The sequence below is a fragment of the Rhinolophus sinicus genome, chromosome 8 (assembly GCF_057876585.1).
Source record: "Rhinolophus sinicus isolate RSI-liver-muscle chromosome 8, RSI-T2T, whole genome shotgun sequence".
Taxonomy (NCBI): domain Eukaryota; kingdom Metazoa; phylum Chordata; class Mammalia; order Chiroptera; family Rhinolophidae; genus Rhinolophus; species Rhinolophus sinicus.
The window spans coordinates 11420785-11441388 of record NC_142508.1 but is presented as its reverse complement, the minus strand read 5'-3'; the positions used below and the strand labels follow the sequence as shown (position 1 = coordinate 11441388).

Genomic DNA, 20604 nt, shown 5'->3' with positions numbered 1-20604 from the left:
TGGAGTCAGCCAGGGGACCTTGCGACATGTCAGCAGATAAGAGGAGGATGAGATTATCACATTTATTTTCCTGGACTAACGTCCTTCGGGTCCACTATAACTTGACTGTATCCTTCTATAAGGGATGGAGTAGGTGTTCTCTCTGGGCTCAATAACTTACCCCTTCCTGAGGTGCTCACACCTAGCAGTGGTAATAACTATTCACCATTACTAGCCCGAGTTATAATGGACGGTCTATTACCACCTATGTACTAGTGATAAGCAAGGGATGTTTATTAAACTAGAAGAAGAGTGAAAGTCTTTAACGTCCATGAAACATTTAAAAAGGTAATTTGGGACTCCTGTTCTTAAGCAATGAATTCAAATGGCAGAATATCAGGACAGAGACTAAGGAACAGGAGAACTATTAAGAATCCATTGTTTTTTAGAACTGTGGTCTAATTTGAAGAGTTGGCCAAACAAATCAGGAGACAATTATTATTGATGCTTCAATTTCTTCATAAAATCAGTTATTTAGCTAATATGTATTGAGGGGAAATTCCATGCCTAGCTCTACACTACGCGCTTGAGTCCTGCCCAGGGAAGAGGCAAACAGCTCCCTCCAACATGGACTCCGTGTAGCTAAAGAAAAAATGAGTGGATGGAAGTCTCGGAGGTGATCTATGGAGGGCCTTATTTTAGAATATTTGGAAATATTTCCTTAAGTTTGGGGAAGTCTCTTCCTTTATTTAGATGATAAATCATCTGTGAGAAAACTTAAAATATTGTGATATTCTTGGATTTCTTTTACCTTCTGCTTCTGCTGCATCTGACCTCCTTGTCAGGGGGAAAAAAAAGAAAGTGTCAATTTAAATACGTTCCTTTCTGAATCAAACATAATAATGTGTCTGGTTTATTTTTTTATCTTATTCCATTTGGTTAGAAATGCTCAAAGGTTAGAGGCTAAAAACACATTGTAATGTCCATTTATCTCAAGAAAAGTTAAAGTTCTTTACAGACACTGTCAATTACAGAGTACCCTGTGGAGTGGCTATTTTCATCTGCCCCCTTTTTTCATCTCACATATCTGAGAAAGACATTTTAGGAACCTAGCACTTTGATTTCCAAAGCACAAATCACAGAGAAAAAGATTTTCATGTTTGTCTTTGAAAATTATTTTTAAAATCTGTGTTACACAAACCTTCTTAAATAAAGCTAAAAGACAAACTGAACATTGTTTGCAATGTATATATAAAACAAAACAATTAATATCCTTAATATATAAACAGCTTTTGAAAATCAATAGCAAAAAGATGAGCCTTACAAAAGATTGGCAAAAGACATGAAAAGGCAACTGTCCAAAAACATAAATATAAATTAAAGACCAGTCAATATATAAAGTTTTTCATTCTCATTCTTAATAAAAATGTAAATTAACACAATAGAGTTTCCATTTTTATATAAAAGATTATCAAATATATTTTTAAAAAACAATATCTAGTCTCAATAAAAACATAAATTATTTCCAGGCTACTGCCAACCTTGTTAGCAGATTTTTGTTTTCATGAGAAATTTGACAATTTACAATACAACAAAATGAGCATTTATCTCCCCAGTAGAGAAAAACCATTCAAACAAATAGCAGGTTGCTTGAAAACATTGATAAAATGGACACGTCTTTAGCAAGATGGACAGAAAAAAAACCCAAAAGATACAAATTATCTATATCAGGAATTAAACAGGATATGTCAGTAGAGATCCTACAGACATCCAAAGGATAATTAGGGAAGTCTACAAACAAGAGTACATACATAAATTTGGTAAGTTAGATTAGTCACTTCCTTGAAATACAAATAACCACAACTCACCCAATATGGAAGATATAATTTTAATATCTTCATATTATTAAGGAAATTGAAGTCATAATTTTAAAACATCCAAAAAGAAAAAATAAATCTCTAGGCCCAGATGGTTTCACAGGAAAGTTCTACAAATATTTAAATGAGAATTAACACCAATTATATTCGAGCTCTACCAGAAAAAGGAAGCGATGGGAGCACTTTCCAACACATCCCATGAAGTCTTATTTCTAAAACCAGAAAAAGCATTTAAAAAAAAGCCTGCAGATCAATATCCATCATGAATACAGATGCAGAAATCCTTGGCAAAATATAAGTTAATAAAATGTATCAATAAACAAAAAGAATTGCTCACTGTGATTAATTATGCTTCATTCCAAGGATGTAAGGTGGATTCAACATTTGAAAATCCCTCATTGTAGTTCACCATAGTAATAAGCTGAAGGAGAAAAATCACATGACTATATAATGGAGGGAAAAAAAGCATTTGACAAGATTCAACACCATATAACCTTTGGGGATTAGATATTTTTAGTCAATCCCCAAAGGTTATATGGTTATCTGTGTGTTTCAATAGTTCATTCCATTTATCGCTCATGCGTATCCCATAATATGGACATACCTCAGTTTAACACTCACCTGGTAAAGGACATCTGGGTTGTTTCCTGCCTAGTTAGGAATTTGTCATCAGACCATCCTATGTGGTTGCTTTTGGTCACTGGTCTTGTCAGACCTGCCATGTGGCCCTTGAGCTTGTCAGGTTTATTGCATAGCGCGTTTTTCATTCACCAATCTCTTATTTATTCAGCATCTTGTAATATATAGGGCATTTGTGACAAAACTGGGATAGAAAGAAAAATAGAGCATACTCCAGGCTCTCACCTTTCATTTCTCTGGCAGAAGCTCCATAAATATTTGATGAACACAAATTATCCATGAAGGAATGAATGGATTAATGAATGAGTAAATTGATAAACATTCTATAAGAAAACCTCATACAAAAAGAGATCACTAAAACCAAAAAATCCAATAGCAAAAAAAAAAACACACATGCAGACACTATCTCTGAAAGTACTGATAACCACTGTGTGAATTGAATGTTCTCCTTTTATTTGATTTGCTTACAGATGTAAATATCTACTGGTTATCAGAACCCATGATAACAAATTGTCTACTCAACACATGCTGAACCCCCTAAACTTAGAATAGGACCTAGCACATAGCAGGTGCTCAAGAAATATTTGTTGGATAGCTATAAAATGCACGCAATACAGTAAATCAACATGTGTTTTTTAAAAACTACCCTGTCATCAAGTTCTAAAATTAAATTATCAAGTCAGTGATACAAACCAAATTTTCAAATCCTGTTAACCAAATGAATAAATTCTGAACTATAAAATACAGGAAAAGCAAAGTTCTCTCTCTCTGTCTCTCTCTCTGTCTCTCTCTCTCTCTCTCTCTCTCTCTCTCTCCCTCCCTCTTCCTTTCTTCCTCCATCTCTTTTTCCCTCCCTTCCTCCATCAGAAGCACCATGAAGTCAACAGGAAATGGCAAGAACTCAACTGCAAATTTTTTCGAAACGTTCCCATTTTCCCATCACTCTGAATTAGTATGCATAGCAGCCAACGGGCTATGAAAGTCACTTACCAATAACAACACAATCTTTGAATACTAATCTGAAAGGATACCAGCCATAAAGACTGTTGCTTTGATTGTCTGAGTCTAATAAGGGCGCCTTGAGCAAAATAAGGGACAGATTCTTATTTTCATGCATCTTCTCCACTCTGCTTTGACTCACCTCTCCCCTTTTATTTATATTCCCTTCAGAGTAGAAAAATCAGCACCACTATACGAAGACAACTGTGTATCCAATCTTGATATTCCGGCTACTTCACATATCTATTCTGCAATTGTGATAGAGAATAATTAGTCTATTAGTAGAACAATTGTATTTGGCTTTGCTTTTGCTGGAAATCCACCAATGGCTGTTTTAGGGATTTAAGGTATCATTTATCTTTTTTTAATTCATCTTTTTGGAAACCCAGTGCCTACATACACGCCTCAGTAGATGCAATACATTAGTCTCAAGCCCATAATAATCTCAAGCCCATAATAAAATCTCCTATGACCATCTGAAAATAATAACATTGATGCCTCGCCTTCCCCTCAGGACAATGGCATCTGAGCCTCTGAGAATGTGGCCCCAGCCTCTGGATTTTTTAAACACGCTCGGTGCTTGATGCACAATAAGAACTGAGAACCATTAGCGGCGGTTATTGGTTCAGCCCTTGTAGACCTAATTCCACTTATAAACCTTTTAAAGACCATAAACATCAGTCTTTTTGGAACACTTGTCTTCCAGCACATGGGGAAAGTAAGAATAAAAATGACTGGATGGAGTGCATCCTTTCCCACTTTACAGGGAAAGCACTTATTCTAATACTGGGACCCAAAATGTAATCTGTATAAGGATACCATCTTAAGTTCTTTCTTTACTTTTTATTTTGAAATAATTTTAGATTGACAGTTACAAAGACAATACAGAGAATTCCCATATATCCTCCACCCAGCTTTTCCTACTGTTGACATCTTACTTAACCAAGATACATCTACTCAAATCTTAACATTGTTCCAGTACTAGTGATTAAACCATGTACAGTACTTCATTGGGGTTTCTCCAACTTTTCCACTAGTGTCCCTTCTACGTTCCAGGATACAATCCAGGGTAACACTCTGCATTTACTCAGCATGTCTCCTTAGTCTCCTCTGTCTTTCCTTGTTTTGTATGGCTTTGACACTTTTGAAGCCTACTCGTAGTGTTTGGTGGAATAGCCTCCATTTTAATTTGCCTGGTGCTCCCTCATAATGAGAATAGGGTTATGAATTTGAGGAGAGAAAACCACAGGGGTGAGTTGCCCTCTCATTGCATCAAATCAGAGGGAGTGTGATATCAACACGCTTCATCACTGATCATGTTAACTTGACTGCTTGGTGAAGGTGCTATCTGTTAAGTTTCTCCACTATAAAATTCCTATTTTTAATTTCCTTTCCGTACTCTATTCTTTGAGAGTGAACCACTAAGTCCAGTCCATACTCAGAGGAGATAAATTATTATTTGGAATTCTGTGAGGATGATTTGTTCCTTCGCCACCATTTGTTTACTTCTTCAATTGTTTATTTTTATCGGTACAGACTCATGCATATTTATTTATAACTCTTTGGGATAAAATATAATACTCTTATTATGCATTCTGTTATTCAAATCATTTCAGCTTGGGCCATTGGAAACACTTGGAAGCTGGCTCCTGTGTCAGTTTGATATGCCCCATTTTTGTTGGGTTGGTTTCATTTGAGCATTTTCTTACTTTCTGGAATGACAAGACTCCCTAGGTTCAGCGTGCATTTTCCATGCCGCACTCCTAGAATCATCCATTTCTCCAAGGAACCCTGGTGTCTTTTATTGGAATATGTTCTTTAGAAGCCAAAATCTGAGCAGTAACCATGCTTGATTACTGCAGTGTCACTATGATGAATTTTTAAAAATTGGTTTCTTTTTTTACGCAGCCTTCATATCTAACTGCCGCCTTTGGAAGAACTATAAACATTCTCAGAATCTATACGTGAAGGTAACAATAAGATGCATTGTAACTGTGAGACATAATTATTTTTCTTAAACGGAGTCTAGGTACCTGGACATTTTTATGACCTTGGCTTTCTTTTTCTAGATATTTTCTTTAAAAAGATATTTTGACCGCGGTGATTTTGGCCAGATAGAGTGGATACTGTCTACTCTCTTTCCTTGAAAATTATACTCAATTGTACAGCCCAAGGAAAATATTGTCTATGTGGATGACCTTCTTTGTCCTTTGTAGTGGTTCTCAGATTTGATGGACACCATTAAATTTCTGGAGCCTCTACAGCTGACAGCTGTCACTTACCCTACCTCTTACATCAACTCTTAGGAGCACCACATTTTAGTGATTAGGTTTTTCTCAATCGTTTATCCCTTTTTTGTTTGTTTCAAAAGCTTAAAGTGTTCAACAAACAGCAGCTGTTTCTAGTGAAGGCTTTTCTAGGAGGCTTGGCAGATTTGGATAGGGGTTAGGTTTAGTCTCAGCAGTATTTGGAGCTTATACTCCAACAGTGAATAGGAGTCGATATCAGAAGTTGGTATGAAACCCTGATCATCAAATCCCACCATAATGATAACAGAAGTACTTCTGAGAAAAGGAAAGAAAGCAAGGGAGAAGCATTCAGGTTCAGTGCAACCGTGTTTTCGGGGAACCTCACCAAATGCTCATAGCAATTCAAAAGTAAGAATCACACCGAGGCGGTCTGATCAGTCCTTGCTCTTTAGCCACTGTGCCCACTTGCCCTCTCCACGTGGAAAATAGCACATGAATAGGAATCTGATGTACAAACTTTGAGGAAGGCTAGATGTCATAAGATAAAATGCCATTTTTCTTGACGTGTGACAAATAGCAACTGTGATGGATAGCTTATCAGTTATTCCGTGATCTTTGTTCTCGTTGTTCAGAGAAAGCCAAAGTACTACATTCTGATGTGAAATGCTCTGCTGAAAGCATTTGCACAGATCTGTGTCACTGTGAGATGGAGGGGCAGAAGTCTGCCTAGAAAACTTTAGAAAGGCTGCAAGTAACCAAAGTGGAGCCTTTGAGAGGAATGCACATGGAAAAATGCAGACAAGATGAATGGAATAGAACTTAAATGCTCAGTCATTTTTCACAGAAAGAGAGCTTCAATCTTGGAAATACACAACTCTGAAAACAAGGAAGACTTTTTTAAAATGTCAGATTTTTAGAAAATTAAATGTATTGGGGTAACATTGGTTTACAACACTGTATGTTCCAGATTTTTAATTCGACTTGATATATAGTCAATGTCTAGGTGCTCTGGAAAAATTTGTGCACTGAAGGGCAAACACGGGCACTTTCTAATTATTTACCGGAATTGCTTCCAGGACTTTTCTGTGGTTTTAAAATCTTTACTGTGGCATGACAATCAGGAACAGTTTATACACACACACACACACACACACACACACACACACACACACACACTTATGAAAGTAATTCATCTTCTCATGCTGAGAAGACAATTAGTGTCATGAAGAATCTTTTAGTCCAGAATCAAAGTGCCCTCATTAAAAACGAACAAAATTTCTAATCTCATTATGCTGTTGCCAGAAAGAACAATCCATTTCAAGTCTGTTATTTTTTGGATTTTTTTTTCTGTTTGTTTCCTTCCTGTTACACTGAAAAAATGGACATTGCTTTAACAAAATTCTGATAAATAAGAATCCAAAATAATCAAAATAAAACAGAGGTGTTTGGTTCCTTTTCACAAGGATTTTCCAGGAGCCTCCCTGACTGAGTTAAAATACATAGTGCTCTTGGAATTGAATTTGATGTTCCAAATAATTGACAGGAAACTTTCTTAGGAACGTTCCACTGAAACTATATCCTTGGATCTTAAACCCTCCTAGTCCTGTGGTTTCCAGTACGCAATCTTATTTCTATTAAATGGAACCACTTATGATACTGAGTTAATTGCAGTGCTAGGTCAGTTAATCAGGATTGCTGTTGTTTTTCTACTCGGTGCTCTGAAAGACGTTAAAGAAATAGACAGTCTGTTTCCATATTCAGAAGTGCCCCAGATCTAAGGGGCATATCAAGCATTTCATATGTATGAACGTGAAAAAATATGAAGCTTATAAGTTGTAACAGCATAAAACAGAAAAGAGGAATGATTAAACTTCCTTTTGGCAGAGAGACCAGCAAAAGAGGTTTTAGAAATGAAACTAGAATTAAGTAGTCCTCAGTACAGCTATTATCTTTTTTTCCCTTAGTGAATCACTTAGTAATCCATAATGATATCATAAAGGCACAGAACAATCCACTTTGGTAACCTAGAAATCTGGCATTTATAGGCAGGCCTCCCAGGGGACACTACAAAGAGATTGGCAGTGGAACCCACAACTATGCAAGTTAGGAGAAATCACTAAAAGACACCTCTTAGAACCGTATTATTGAAGAAGTTGGGTTTGCAAGTACTGGAAATGTTTGAACAGAAGGGGACTTCTGAAATCAGATCTAGGTACACCAAACTCTATCAGTGTTTTCCTTCAGACTCCTAGGGCCATTTCCCAAGAGGTACAGAATTCTGTATTTTGAACAGGTTTCTCTAGATGATTCTGCTGAATCATTAGCTCGAGTGAAGCAGGAGCTGATGGGGGCGCACCTGACAGTCCAGCACAGCTTTAGAGCCAGTGTGGGGACTTTCTTAGGTCTCTTTCATAAGGCACTCGTCCCTGTTAGGAAGGTTCTAGCCTCAAGATCTCATCACCTCCGAAGGCTGCGCTTCCTAACACCATTACATTGGGCATTAGGAGTCCAATATATGAATTGGGGGGGGGGCACAGAAACATTCAGACCATAGCACTAGTATCATCACGAGCCTGAAGTCCAGACTCTTAGGGACTTCTGCACCAATACATTCAGATTGGAGGATGGTGGGGGAGAGTAGAAAGACAAGCATCTCTACTGGAGACCTATCGTCAGTGTTGCATCGCTTCATTCGTGAATGTGACTGGATGATCAAGAAATGTGAAAAGTTGTAGTGACGCCATTACCCTGGACTAGAAAGACTAAGCTAAACAGAGAAGAAAAATAAATACTTGGAGGAATCTGAAATTTTTTAGGGAACAAAGGAGAACTAAAAAGACCCACTCATTTAATTACTTCCTTCAAGTAATTCAAGAAGATGTTGTTTCCCTATGTAATGAAGAATGCTCTGTGTCCAAAACTGATGTATGGGCCACAAATCTCTGTTTCTTTGCACGACCAGAAATGTTTGGTTGAAAGCAAGTTAATGTATCTACTATATTGTATTGACTCTAAGTAATTATTTAGGGAACAAAGGAGGGAACAAAAAAGACCTACACATTTAATTACTTCCTTCAGTAATTAGTTTGTTTATTTGAGGGTTATTTTTTCTGTCATTGTGATAATAAGCCATTAACTTGATTCAAACTGTGAAATCTGTCTCATGTGCAGTGTACATCTATCTAATATCTTGGTGTGTTTTTTTTCCCCTTTCTTTATATTAATAGCTCAGATGCTATTTACAGTATCCATCTCTTCTGCCTGGATAAGGAATAGATTCAAAAATATAAAGTTTGTAAGATTCCTTAGATTTTCGGGTTTTTTTCAGGCTCTGTGGGATCTCCTACATGAGTACGTAATTTATCAGTCAGCCAGAAATGTGCAGTATCTGTTACCTCGGCTTCCAAAATCCCCCACCCCATTACATCAACAGCTCCAGTGCCATCTGTCATGAACTGAGTCTGCCACCTCCAGCTCAAGCTGTGGGTGAAGAGAACACCCCAAGGCAAGGAGATCACATATTTACCTAATACACAGTAGTGTGTTAATTTTTTAACAAACACTTCTCATACTGTTGCCTGTCTTTGACCATTTTTCAGTGTTCTTCAATGTGTTTTGTTGTTGTGTGTGTGTGTGTGTATGCTTTTTTCCTGCAGAAAAGAATCGCACAAATTTATCAAGCTGCCAAAAGTAGTCATTTATATTTTTATTTCCCTTATTACTGTATATTTGAACATCTTGTTTTTATGTTGACCTTGTATCTTGTGACCTTTCTAAACAGATTTAGGATTTTCTACATAGACAAATCATATAGCAAAGTTGCAGACTTAAATAAAAATATATTAATACTCCTAATAATATTAAGTATAAAGGGCCTACATATTCTAATCAAGAAAGAGATTGTTCGACTCAGTGAAAAAAGCAGGAACCAAACACATGCCGTATGTAACAGATGTACTTAAAATCAAAGACAGTATAGCTTGAAAGTAAAAGGATGGAAAAAATACCATAAGAACAAGTTGTGGGGAATAGCTCATCGGGAAATTTAACTGAGTTGAGGTCTCAAGGATCCGCATGGAATGCCTCTCTAGCAGTTTCAGCTTGTGGCCTGCATCCTGCTCCAAATTTGAAAGAGATGAGCTATAGTCTATAAAAACCACACTTTAAGTGCTGAGTGAGTCAAAAACCCATAATAAAAAGAAATCCAATACAAGAAGAATTGCTCCATATTATTTGTATTAAGGAAAGAGATGCTTGCTTGCTTTCTTCTAAGGTCATACATGATGATTTACACAGAAAGTACAAAGAGAACTAGGACTATGGACTGGATTAGAAGGTCGTTGGCCAAGAGTGTTACTTTTAGCAGTGGTTCAGTAAGCAACACAGCTCTAGGATTTCGTTTAGAGCAGGCAACTAAGGAGAGGAACAGGTAGATGGAATGGGTTTCTGTGTACCAGACTTCCAGAGCATAGAAATAAAAATTAGTCTGGATTGGGAACTACAGTAGGAGAATGGAAACTTAGCAACCTCATAGAAAATTTTGGGCAAGAAGCAGTCAGGTGCTAGTTAAGACGCTTCAGCAGAAAGTACAGAGTATCAAGAGGAAAAATGGAAATCAATGCTAAGTTGAATAGTCTGTGAGTCGGAGTTTTCCTCCCTCATTCAAGACCAGATCGTCTGAAAATGGAGACCCAGAGAGACATCTTACCTTAACTTCGAAGGGCAATAGGGTAAGAAGCAAGGTAGTTGTTGACACAGATCTATATAATCTATGTCCCCAGCTGCCTCAAAGCTCAATTTCCCAGCACCCTTCCCTCCTGGAAATTTGCATTTCATCAAGTGTCATATCATTATCAGATTTGAAATAATGAAATACAGTAGTCAGTTCTTGAAATTGCTTGTCCTATCTGCCTGTCTCTGCTCCAGAGACGGCAAATGAACGTGACTTCCACAACCCCCTGGGATTGGCCTCTTGTTGGCAGACAGAGAGCAGAACTGGATGTCATCAAGCCCTCTGAAAGCTTTAAACAAAGGTCTCATGATTTCCTGCCTCCTTCAGAGTGTGTTGTTGAATTCATTATGGATGGAGATACATTCAAAATCAGATTTAGCTACGCCTGATGGACTTAAGCTGACAATGCTTTCATCTCATCCACCTGGAAGCCATAGTTCGGAAACTCTAGTTTGCATATGACAAAAAGCTTATTGACCATGAAGAAATGGACAGTAAGTTAACCTTCCAAGTCAGACTAGACCCTTGGATTGTTGTCATGGTGGGGGATGGGAATTCATTCTCAGAACTGGGCTGTGGAAGATTTTTGGTTCTCTATTGTGGTCATACCATACAGCCTCTACCAAGGAAGGGAGTTGTTATTTAAAAATAACATACTAATAATTAAAATTGGGAACATTATTTGAAATTATATGAACTCCATTTAATGTACTTAGTAATGTTTTTGAATTTTGGCATTCTGTTCACCTACTAAGAAACCTATCAAAACCTGTGGGTTTTTATTTGTTATTTTTTTATGATTCAGCTTTTATGTGTAGTTTGCACTACAAAAATTAATATTTGTCACTATAAAAATTAACAATAGGTATAAGCAAGAGAAATAAAATAAAAATTCACCTGAAGTCTTAACCAAGCAATCCATGTAATTTTGATATCAGTCCTTTCAATTCTTTTTTCTATGCATATATAAGCTAACATTATAAAACTGGGATTATTGAATATACACTTTTAAAAATTAAAAGATATATTGCTTTTCACAGCAACATATCTTCAATTCTTTTCTTTATCAACACGTATTCTTGGGAAAGTTGGTCACAAATATACATCCACATATATACTGGTTTACTCACAAAATCCCGCTAGAATGAGAGTGAAGAGATGAAAAAAAAAAAAAAAAAAATAGCCCTCAAGAATCTACAAGAACAAAAAGCTGGAAAAGAGGCAAATGCAACAAATTTTTGGAATCTGAAAGCAGAAGCATGAGTGGTAACTGATTTTGCAAATACAAGAAAGCGGACTCCCAGGTAGGCAATGGGGAATCCCAGACGGGCAAGGACCCAACAAGGCCAGCCACCTCTGAACAGAAGTGAAGGTGGAGCTAAAGCAATAGGTTTGATCAAAGTTGGTCATATTCCTTCAACTACTCCCCACTTCTTACCAGACAGCTGCCGTTTCCTTACTTGAGATTTATGCTCCAAAGAGGATAATTGGAGGGTCTCTGCCCTAGAGAGCTAGGGGAACAGATATAGTTGGAGTACATGCCAAAGTGAAAATGGAGAAATAAGTGTAGGTTTATATAATGAATGTTGAGATTCCTGGCTTTTGTTATTTTGCCTTTTTGTTTGTTTTTAACCAGGAGCCAGGCTTAAACATTCTAGACAAGAGATTGAGAAACATTTTCTAGGGAATCTAACGAGCCCATGAGAAGATATATAACAATATTTATAGTAGGATTGTCCACAAAGAAAACAGCCCAGACAGATAATATAACAGTTAAACCAGAGTAAACGAGCCCCGCCTGCATTCATAGTTTACCATCAGCATTTTAATCTTCTACTCTTAACCGTGAGTGAGCCAACAACCGAGGGTTACCTGCCATCTAAGGAAATCTTATTAAATGAAAGACAGAAAACAAACAGAAAAAAGGTAACTTAGATGAAAAGATTCTGCAGGTAAAACACACCTTTCTTTAACTTTTGTCTTGAAAAATGTCAAACCTACAGAAAAGCTGAATGAATAGTGCAATGAATATTTCACGTTTGTGCTCTCTCTCTCTCTCTCTCTCTCTCTCTCTCTCTCTCTCTCTCTCTCTCTCTCTCTCTCGCTGAATCAGGAAATTTTACTCCTAAATAATCCAGAACATATCTCCTAAAAATAAGGGCTTTCCCTATATATTGTCATTTTCACATCTAATATAATAAGTAACAATTCTTTATTATTTACCTTCCATATTATCCCACAAATGATTCCTATCAATGCTTCATTTTTATTCTGTGATGCAATCAGATTTCATGAATTGCATTTTGTTTTTGTGCCATTTTAGACTCTTTACTATAGAACAGTCCCTTTGTCTTGTGTTCTTCATGACATTTAGTGTTTTGAGGAGTCAAGGTCAGTTGTCTTATAGATAGGACATCCTATATTCTGGATTTGACAGACTGTTTCATCATGATATCATTTAAATTATTTCCCTATTTCTTGTATTTCCTAAAACGAGGTCTACTCTATGGGTGATGTTATTTTTGTGGTCATGTTAGAAGAACCTATAAATTTAGATTGGCCCACTAATGAGAATAATTAATGATGCTAAATTCCATCACTGAATTAAGGTGGTTTATCAGATCTAAGAGGAGAAATCTGAAGGAAAGAAGCTATAATGAACATCATTAGAGTGACAAAAGATTTTGCAACTATAAAATAAGAAAGCTTTTATAAACATTGAGGAATGTTGAAAAAATCAGATAATAACTCTTTAAAAACAAAAGCATAGGAGCAGATATTCCATAGAAGGTATGGAAAACAAAGTTGAGGTAATCATAGAAAGCAGAGGGGAAAAGAAAGTCTGAGTAGAAAAATAGAGAAAATATATAAGGAAGGGGAAGAGTCCAGAAGATTCAACATATGACTGACTAAAAGCACTTCCAAACTGAGTAGAAAAGAATGAAGGAGATAAATTAATAAAATAATTCAGGAAAATTTCCCTGACTTGAAAGATATGTTTCCAGATGGAAAATGTCACTAAGGAGCAAGCATAATGCACATTGATTTTTTTCTCTACATTTGCTTTAATAACCTGTCTTTTTACACCATATGATTTTATTTATTGCAGCAATATATGTTAATGCTTGATAGAGTATGTCCCTCTTCATTCTTCTTAGTGTTCATTTTTTAAAATTATTTTATTCATTTAAATTTTATCATGATATTTAATATCATTTTTGCAAAAAATACCCTCCTCCAAAGCCTATGTATATTTTAATTTCAATTACACACATATCTATATCTATATCTATCTATATCTATATCTATATCTATATCTATATCTATATCTATATCTATATCTATATCTATATCTTTATAAATCTAAGTCTAAACTTTATCTTTTGGATGATAAAGTTACCCATTCAAAGTCACTTATTTTATTATGTGCAGTCAAGCCATCTTTTATATGCCCTCCACCCATATTTCCCGTCTGTGGGAAAAGAGGCAGAGTACAGGAGGGACACAGCCTATCAGATATTGAGTGAAAATCGATAAGACTGGAATAAGGAATTCACTGTAGAGAAAGGTAGGCTATGACTTTTCAAAAATACAATTGAATCTTAACTTTTTTTTTATTAAGAAGATACTTGATGCTCATGTCTCATATATGTTCTTAAAAATTAATCAAAATAAAATCAATATGAACAACGTTGGACTAGGCAAGACTAAATATGTCTGTAATTTTGAGCATGTGTCCCAAGTTTATAGTGTAGGGAACTGATGTGTTCAACCACACACAGTCTTAGATGTTTCTAGGCTTTATCCCTATGACTGCCTGATGGATGAGAGCTAAGAGGAGAAACAACTGATCCCCAGACCCTTCAAGTCCAGACAGGTCTCTTTCTAAATCAGTCACTATTCAGATCCAGAAAATCTGAAAAAGGAAGAGACAGAAAAAGAAAGCAAGAAAAAGACAACAAAAATATCCAAGCATGGGTATGAGAATGGAAAGCAACATGAAATACAGATGAAATAATTATAAGAGAATACCATGTACAACTTGTTGGAACACCAACGGTACTGTTTGAAAGACTGAGAGAATTCTATCACAGAGAAAGACTTTGCCTGGATTCTCTGGAGACTGAAGGGAGCAGAGCTGCTCTGTTATCTACCAAGAAGCATGAGATGGAGAACAGAAATGGCTTACTTCAGCCATTCTTAGATTTCCTCATAACCAGTATGAGGTTGAGAGTGCAAGCGAGAATCCTCATGCATTCCTGGGACCCACTCAAAACCATAAAGTCAGAATAATTGTAAATTTATATTTCTTTAAGAAATAAATAAGAGATTCTTATGATCAATCTGAATTGAAACAGAGAACCAGGCAGATTTGATTGGTTTCTATTTACCTCTTTTGATATCCATGGAATCAACAAGAACTAATGATGAACAGATATGTATCTTCCAACCCAAAGAGAAACTCTCATGATTAAGGGAGACACACCTACAGAGAGAGAGAGAGAGAGAGAGAGAGAGAGAGAGAGAGAGAGAGAGAGAGAGAGAGAGAGAGAGAGAGAATATCAGAATAATCTCCATTCCTCCGATCAACTTCCTTTATTAAATAAGTACACAAAAAGAAAGAAGCAAAGGTGAGAGTCAAGACCTCGTGGTCCTTGTGAAAAATGCAGCGCATTTCCCAATGGGAAACGGGCATGGGGAGGGGAGTCTGTCTCCTTCTCAAAAAATACTTCAAGTAATCACTCATTGAGATTGGAGATGTTTACAGGCAGGCGATACTAGCTTCTCATTCTCCAGGTGGACCTATAGCAGGCAACGCATTTGCTGAACTGCCTTAGCAACAAGGCTTGGAAGATCACTGGAGGGAGGTTGCTGTGTAAAGAGAGGGAGCAGCAGTGGATGGCCTGCTCGTTCACTCTTTGACACATGAAGGAAGTAGGACATTTCTATGCTTCCAGTGGGCAGTGAGTTGCCATGTTGTAAACACAACCAAGAAGACAGCCTGCCAGGTAAGGGCATGCCCAGAGCTAAGAGGGTATGGGATCTTCTGCCAGTACTGGAATCCATGAGGAAGTCATGGTGAAACAGGTCAAGCCAGATAACGGTGTCCCACATGACGTGAGGGAATTGTGCAGGGCTGCATGCGGATTGAGCATGTAGACACCTGCCTCTCGGGACCATCACAGAGCAGACACTGTGTAAGCAGAGGGAGGATAATCATGGGAAACCATGTAAATGGCATCACCTTCCTCCATGATTGCCTGTCGCATCCCTCAGCACCAGAGAAGTTAGGCACTGACACAGGAGGTAAGTGATGTCCCAAACCAGACAAACCTTCAACTCTGCCACTCCTGTCCTGTCCCGTCCCAAGGACTGAAGGGTAATACAGAGCATCCTGCCTGCTCCAACCCCTCAGGCCAACGCTGACTTGGCACTAGTGGCGGTGGAGAGAGGGGTGGTGGTATTTAAGCAGGAGTGTGAAAGGTGCTTTAAACAGAACGTACACACCGTGTTTCCCTGAAAATAAGACCTCACTGGACATCAAATCTAATGCATCTTTTGGAGCAAAAATTCATATGAGACCCGGTATTATGTATATTAATTATATTATATTATATTATATTATATTATATTATATTATATTATATTATATTATAAAGACCCAGTATTATATTATATTACATTACATTACATTACATTACATTACATTATATTATATTAAAGACCTGGTCTTATATTATATCAAAATAAGACCAGGTCTTATATTAATTTTTGCTCCAAAAGACACATTAGAGCTGATGGTCCAGCTAGGTCTTATTTTCCGGGAAACACGGTAATTGAAAATGACAGGAAAGCTATGGAAGCTGCCAGTGGAGTTGTCAAGGACAGGAAAGAGGGACATTTTTAGAGAAAGTTTAAAAAACAATAATGAGGAAAAAGAAAACTTCATATTATTATCCTTGCTCAATATCCTGGGTACATGCATATTCCAGTTAGGGATGACATTGCTACGATGTGTGAATAAGATACCAGTTCCAGATTACCCAGCTACACAGACATATTTAGGACACACAAAGATGATACAAGATACGACACATCTACAAAACTTGGGTAATTTATCTGTAGCTCGAAATTAAGCATGTGGAGGGGTTGGTTTACATGCAGTTCTGAGAAACTACCTTAGATTTAGAATGCAATGTTTTCATTAAGTACGTGGTAAAAAATAACTCTATTGGACTACAAAAATATTTACATGGGAACTTTTAGACATTTTAGACCGTTTTTGCAATTCTAATTCTCACAAAAGCAGATAGTGTTGATGAAGTTATTAAAAAACAAAAAACAAAGCAATTGTTAGGTTAAGTCAGTAGAAATATTATGAAACAATCACAGGAAGTCAGGGTCCCACTGAAGCCAGAACTAATCCATCCCAATCTGGAGAATTACACGTTAGGGAAACATGCACAGCTTGGTTCTCCTCAGAGAAGAGTGACCAGATTATGAAGGTTCAGGAAACCATACTGCATGTGGAACAAATGACAAAAAACAAAAATACATATGGGTTTATCTTAGGATCAAAGTAGGGCCATTGTTAAATGTCTTCCATGTGTTTGAAGGAATGTCATATAGCAGAAAGAATATGCCTGTCTTTTGATGCTCCTAAGAGCAAGAATATCTGAAAATGACAGGCATAGAAACTTCTCTACACCTACAAAAAGAGGTTGTCAGGGATAATGTCAGGTAGAGCAAACCTTCTCCGTGGTGGTGGGGATATGCTGAGTCTGTCATGGAGTTTTCCAGCAAGGGCTCAATGAGCAGATGTCAGAGACGCAGCCGTGGGATTTTGTGGGAGGAGCACATAAAATAATTATCCCCCCACTGTCTACGTTCTTCTAGCTGGGCTACTAATCAAATGAACATGAGGCAGATCAACAGGACAAAATGTCCAAAATGTAGTAAGAATATACACTCAGGGGTACCTTAAGAAGTGAGACCTGGGGAGGCACAGGGCAAGTGGGGTTTATGTGCTATTCTGCAGCTTAGGAGAAAGGGGCGTTAGTTTGGGACTCCAAAGGGCAGGAAGGCAATTCACATGGAGATGGAAAAGCAAAAGTTTGGTAGACAAATGTGTGCTGGGCCATCCTTAACAATGGGACACAGAGAGAACTTGGAACAAATGGGCTTTGCTGGTCTCCTCCCTGTCTATCCATGTGTCTACATTGAACTATCTGCGATGAGATCTCCATTCCTGGAGCAGATTCTCTATCTGTATTCCTTATAGGCAGTTAGCGGAAAGGTCAAAGTTTTTCCCCGAGTCTTTTGTTCCTTGATAACCAACTTAAAATCAATATCCCAAAAGCATATTTTGGGATGGCAAACTCATATTTTGGGATGGCAAACTCGCTTCGACTTTCTGCTCGAGCTGAGATGATTCAGTAAACAATCCCAAGGCATTCTTCCAGCTCTCAACTCTGTGCTTCTAATTGGGCCATATACACATGGCCTCATTTCATCTCGCTCTTCCAGAAATGTGACAATAAATCTTTATGAAAAATAAAGAGAATTTTTCCAAAGTTAAAATGTGAAACTAGAACACAGTGATTCTGTTGGCACTTATCACTTGGTAGTTTGGGCTCTTCCACAGATTTTTCCCCTTCCTCTTTCCCTCCCTCCTTCCTTCCTTCTTTCCTTTTTTATGGAGGAGGAGAAAACTGTTATGGAAATTTTCAGGCTTCTATAATTACATCCACAAAAGTCACATTTTAGTACACTGCAAAATAGTATCATTATTTATCTTTGTGCATAAATATTTGGAGTTGAGTTATCACAATAACATGTTTTGACTTTTCAGTGATTTTATATTTCCTTGTATTTATGTGCACCTGATTCTAAGGACAGGTCTAGTCCACTTCCCAAGCCTAGAAGCTGAGATTCCTCTGTGCAACAAGTTTGGTGGAATACATTTCAAACCAGCTTTAGCAATGTATGTTTTCTCTATTTAGTATGTAAAAGTCTACAGATGTCGCAAAACATTTCATTCATGCCTAAATTGGCAGGAATTTTCTCCTTCCTTTTGGCAAATATCCGTCTCGCTGGGGTTTGCGCAGAGCTAATGCCAAACTTACTCTGCGTGGTTAGTTTGTGTTTGTGCAACAAGCTTATCATCCACAATGAACACATGGCTTTTCGACATAAGAATTAATCAGTGGTGGAGAGACACGCTCTTGGCACAGACAGTGAGCTGCCTGCTTGCATAAGCCTACATTTGGTATGAATTATACAAAGCAGGATCCAGGGCTGCTGAGCACAGAATCCCACCATTCTCTGCCAGCCTCAAACTTTGCAGAAAATGTCTGTTTGGGGGGAAAATATTCAGATACATGGGTGGATTGTTCAAATTGGGTTAGTAATATGCCTAGTTTGCAGGACTGATGTGAGAATCAAATAGAGAATTACAGATGAAAACACTTTAATAATGTACATCCTGCCTTTTTAAAAAAGGATTTAAAGCCGTTTATAGTAACACATGAAATATGGCAAGATACCATAAATTTGAAATAGATTATAAAAAAAAAAAAGCACAGAGAAATGTAAGGCAACCGAGAATGAGACCCTAAGTCCTTGCTGTTGCTTTTCAACAAAATTGGAATTAGTGATTTTATCAGTTAACACATCAATCGACATCTGATCAGTTCTTTAGTGCTCAAGGAACTTATGAGGAAATTGCTCAAGAGAAGCACAATTATTTCCTACATTATGATAGTAAGATGTTTCCTCTGCGGGTCTTCCAAAATAGAACACTCTCTGTTATAGCGAACAACATACCGTCCTCAACATTTTCAGTGTGATTGTGCCACAGTGTGATAACGTCCAAAGCAATTCTGGCAGAGCCAATGGCACATACCAGGTTTGCAGGTCTCTGCGGGTTTGTCTGTATGCAGACTGAAAATGCCAAGAGACAATGAACTGATCACTGCTAAACCCACTATGTAAATTACACACCAGTATGGAAATGCAAAGTATAATAATTTCCATTATCATTAAAGCTTTGAAAGACAGGTGGTGAACTTGAGACAATGCAATGAGAAATAGGAAATCGAAAACGCTGACAATAAGGAAGGCTATAGGAAACCTTATTTTCCCTTTGTTTCTCTTTTGCTGGGAAACAATTTTCCTCCCAAATAAGTATGATTCTTTCACAGTAGAATCCAAGCTGAGAGAGCAATCACTGATTTACAAACAACCTCTAAGGTAATGACTCAGAACTTCTGGATTTCTTGCCTATTATCGGCAGATAATTTATTCGTGCAACAGAAAATGGAAAATCTAAAACACTGAATACTTTAACATGCTAATTTTATATTCGAGTATAGGTATCTGTGATATTTTAGAAAGCACCAGTAATTCAAATGAAATGCAGATATTTTATTGTAATGACCTAAAAACAGACCTCTGCCACCAGGGATCCCTGTTATAAATTTTTATGAGAATAGCCTTTATGGCAATGATATTAATGCAAGGTATATCTATTTCACTTGAGTATCCTCTCTGTAAAGATATTATTCATCTTATTCTCATGATTACTAGCATCAGAGGGAAGGGTTTTGTTTGTTTGTCACTTTTAGTTTCTTTTTTTTAGTTTGAAATTATTTTTTCCTTGGTTATTGAATAGGAAGAGAAGAAACACGTGTTTCTTACTTATTTATTAAATGTTTTTAGGTCTTTAGTGAACTAGGCACTAGGTGTAAAACACAATTCCTGCCATCATGGAAAACAATGGTAATAATAAAAATAATAAACATTTGGGGCGTTTATTTAGCCAAACACTGTACGAAGTTCTTTATTTGTACTACCTCCATTTTATCACCAGGGCAGGCTTATGAAACAGTCACTGTTATTGTTTCCATTTAACAGGTGAAAAATTAATGCACAGAGAGCGTGACTGACTTTTCCAAGGTCACACAGCTAGTTATCTGCAAAGATAACAACTATACAGGTATATTTTGTTTCTGGAGTCCAGGCCTTTAAACTACATCAATATAGAGACTTACAGCTTCCTGGTAGAAACTCAGAAATAAACAGGCACATTTCAGCAAGTGGTTCAACACAAAGAAACTTGATGGTTATG

The 20604-nt window shown here is 37.1% G+C and overlaps 1 long non-coding RNA gene across 2 annotated transcripts in view; it reads right to left on the bottom strand.

The window, feature by feature from the left end:
• Positions 1–727: 727 nt before the first annotated feature.
• LOC148757373 (uncharacterized) overlaps positions 728–20604 on the bottom strand; it is a 55986-nt gene continuing 36109 nt past the window's right edge. The window contains exons 2-4 of one of the 2 annotated variants that reach the window (XR_016021918.1): positions 3637–3742; positions 2194–2679; positions 728–816 (exon numbers count right to left, since the gene is read on the bottom strand). This is a non-coding gene — a long non-coding RNA (uncharacterized LOC148757373). Of the gene's footprint in view, positions 817–1952; positions 2680–3636; positions 3743–20604 lie in introns of those variants that run through there. The other variant, XR_016021917.1, reaches the window with a different exon arrangement.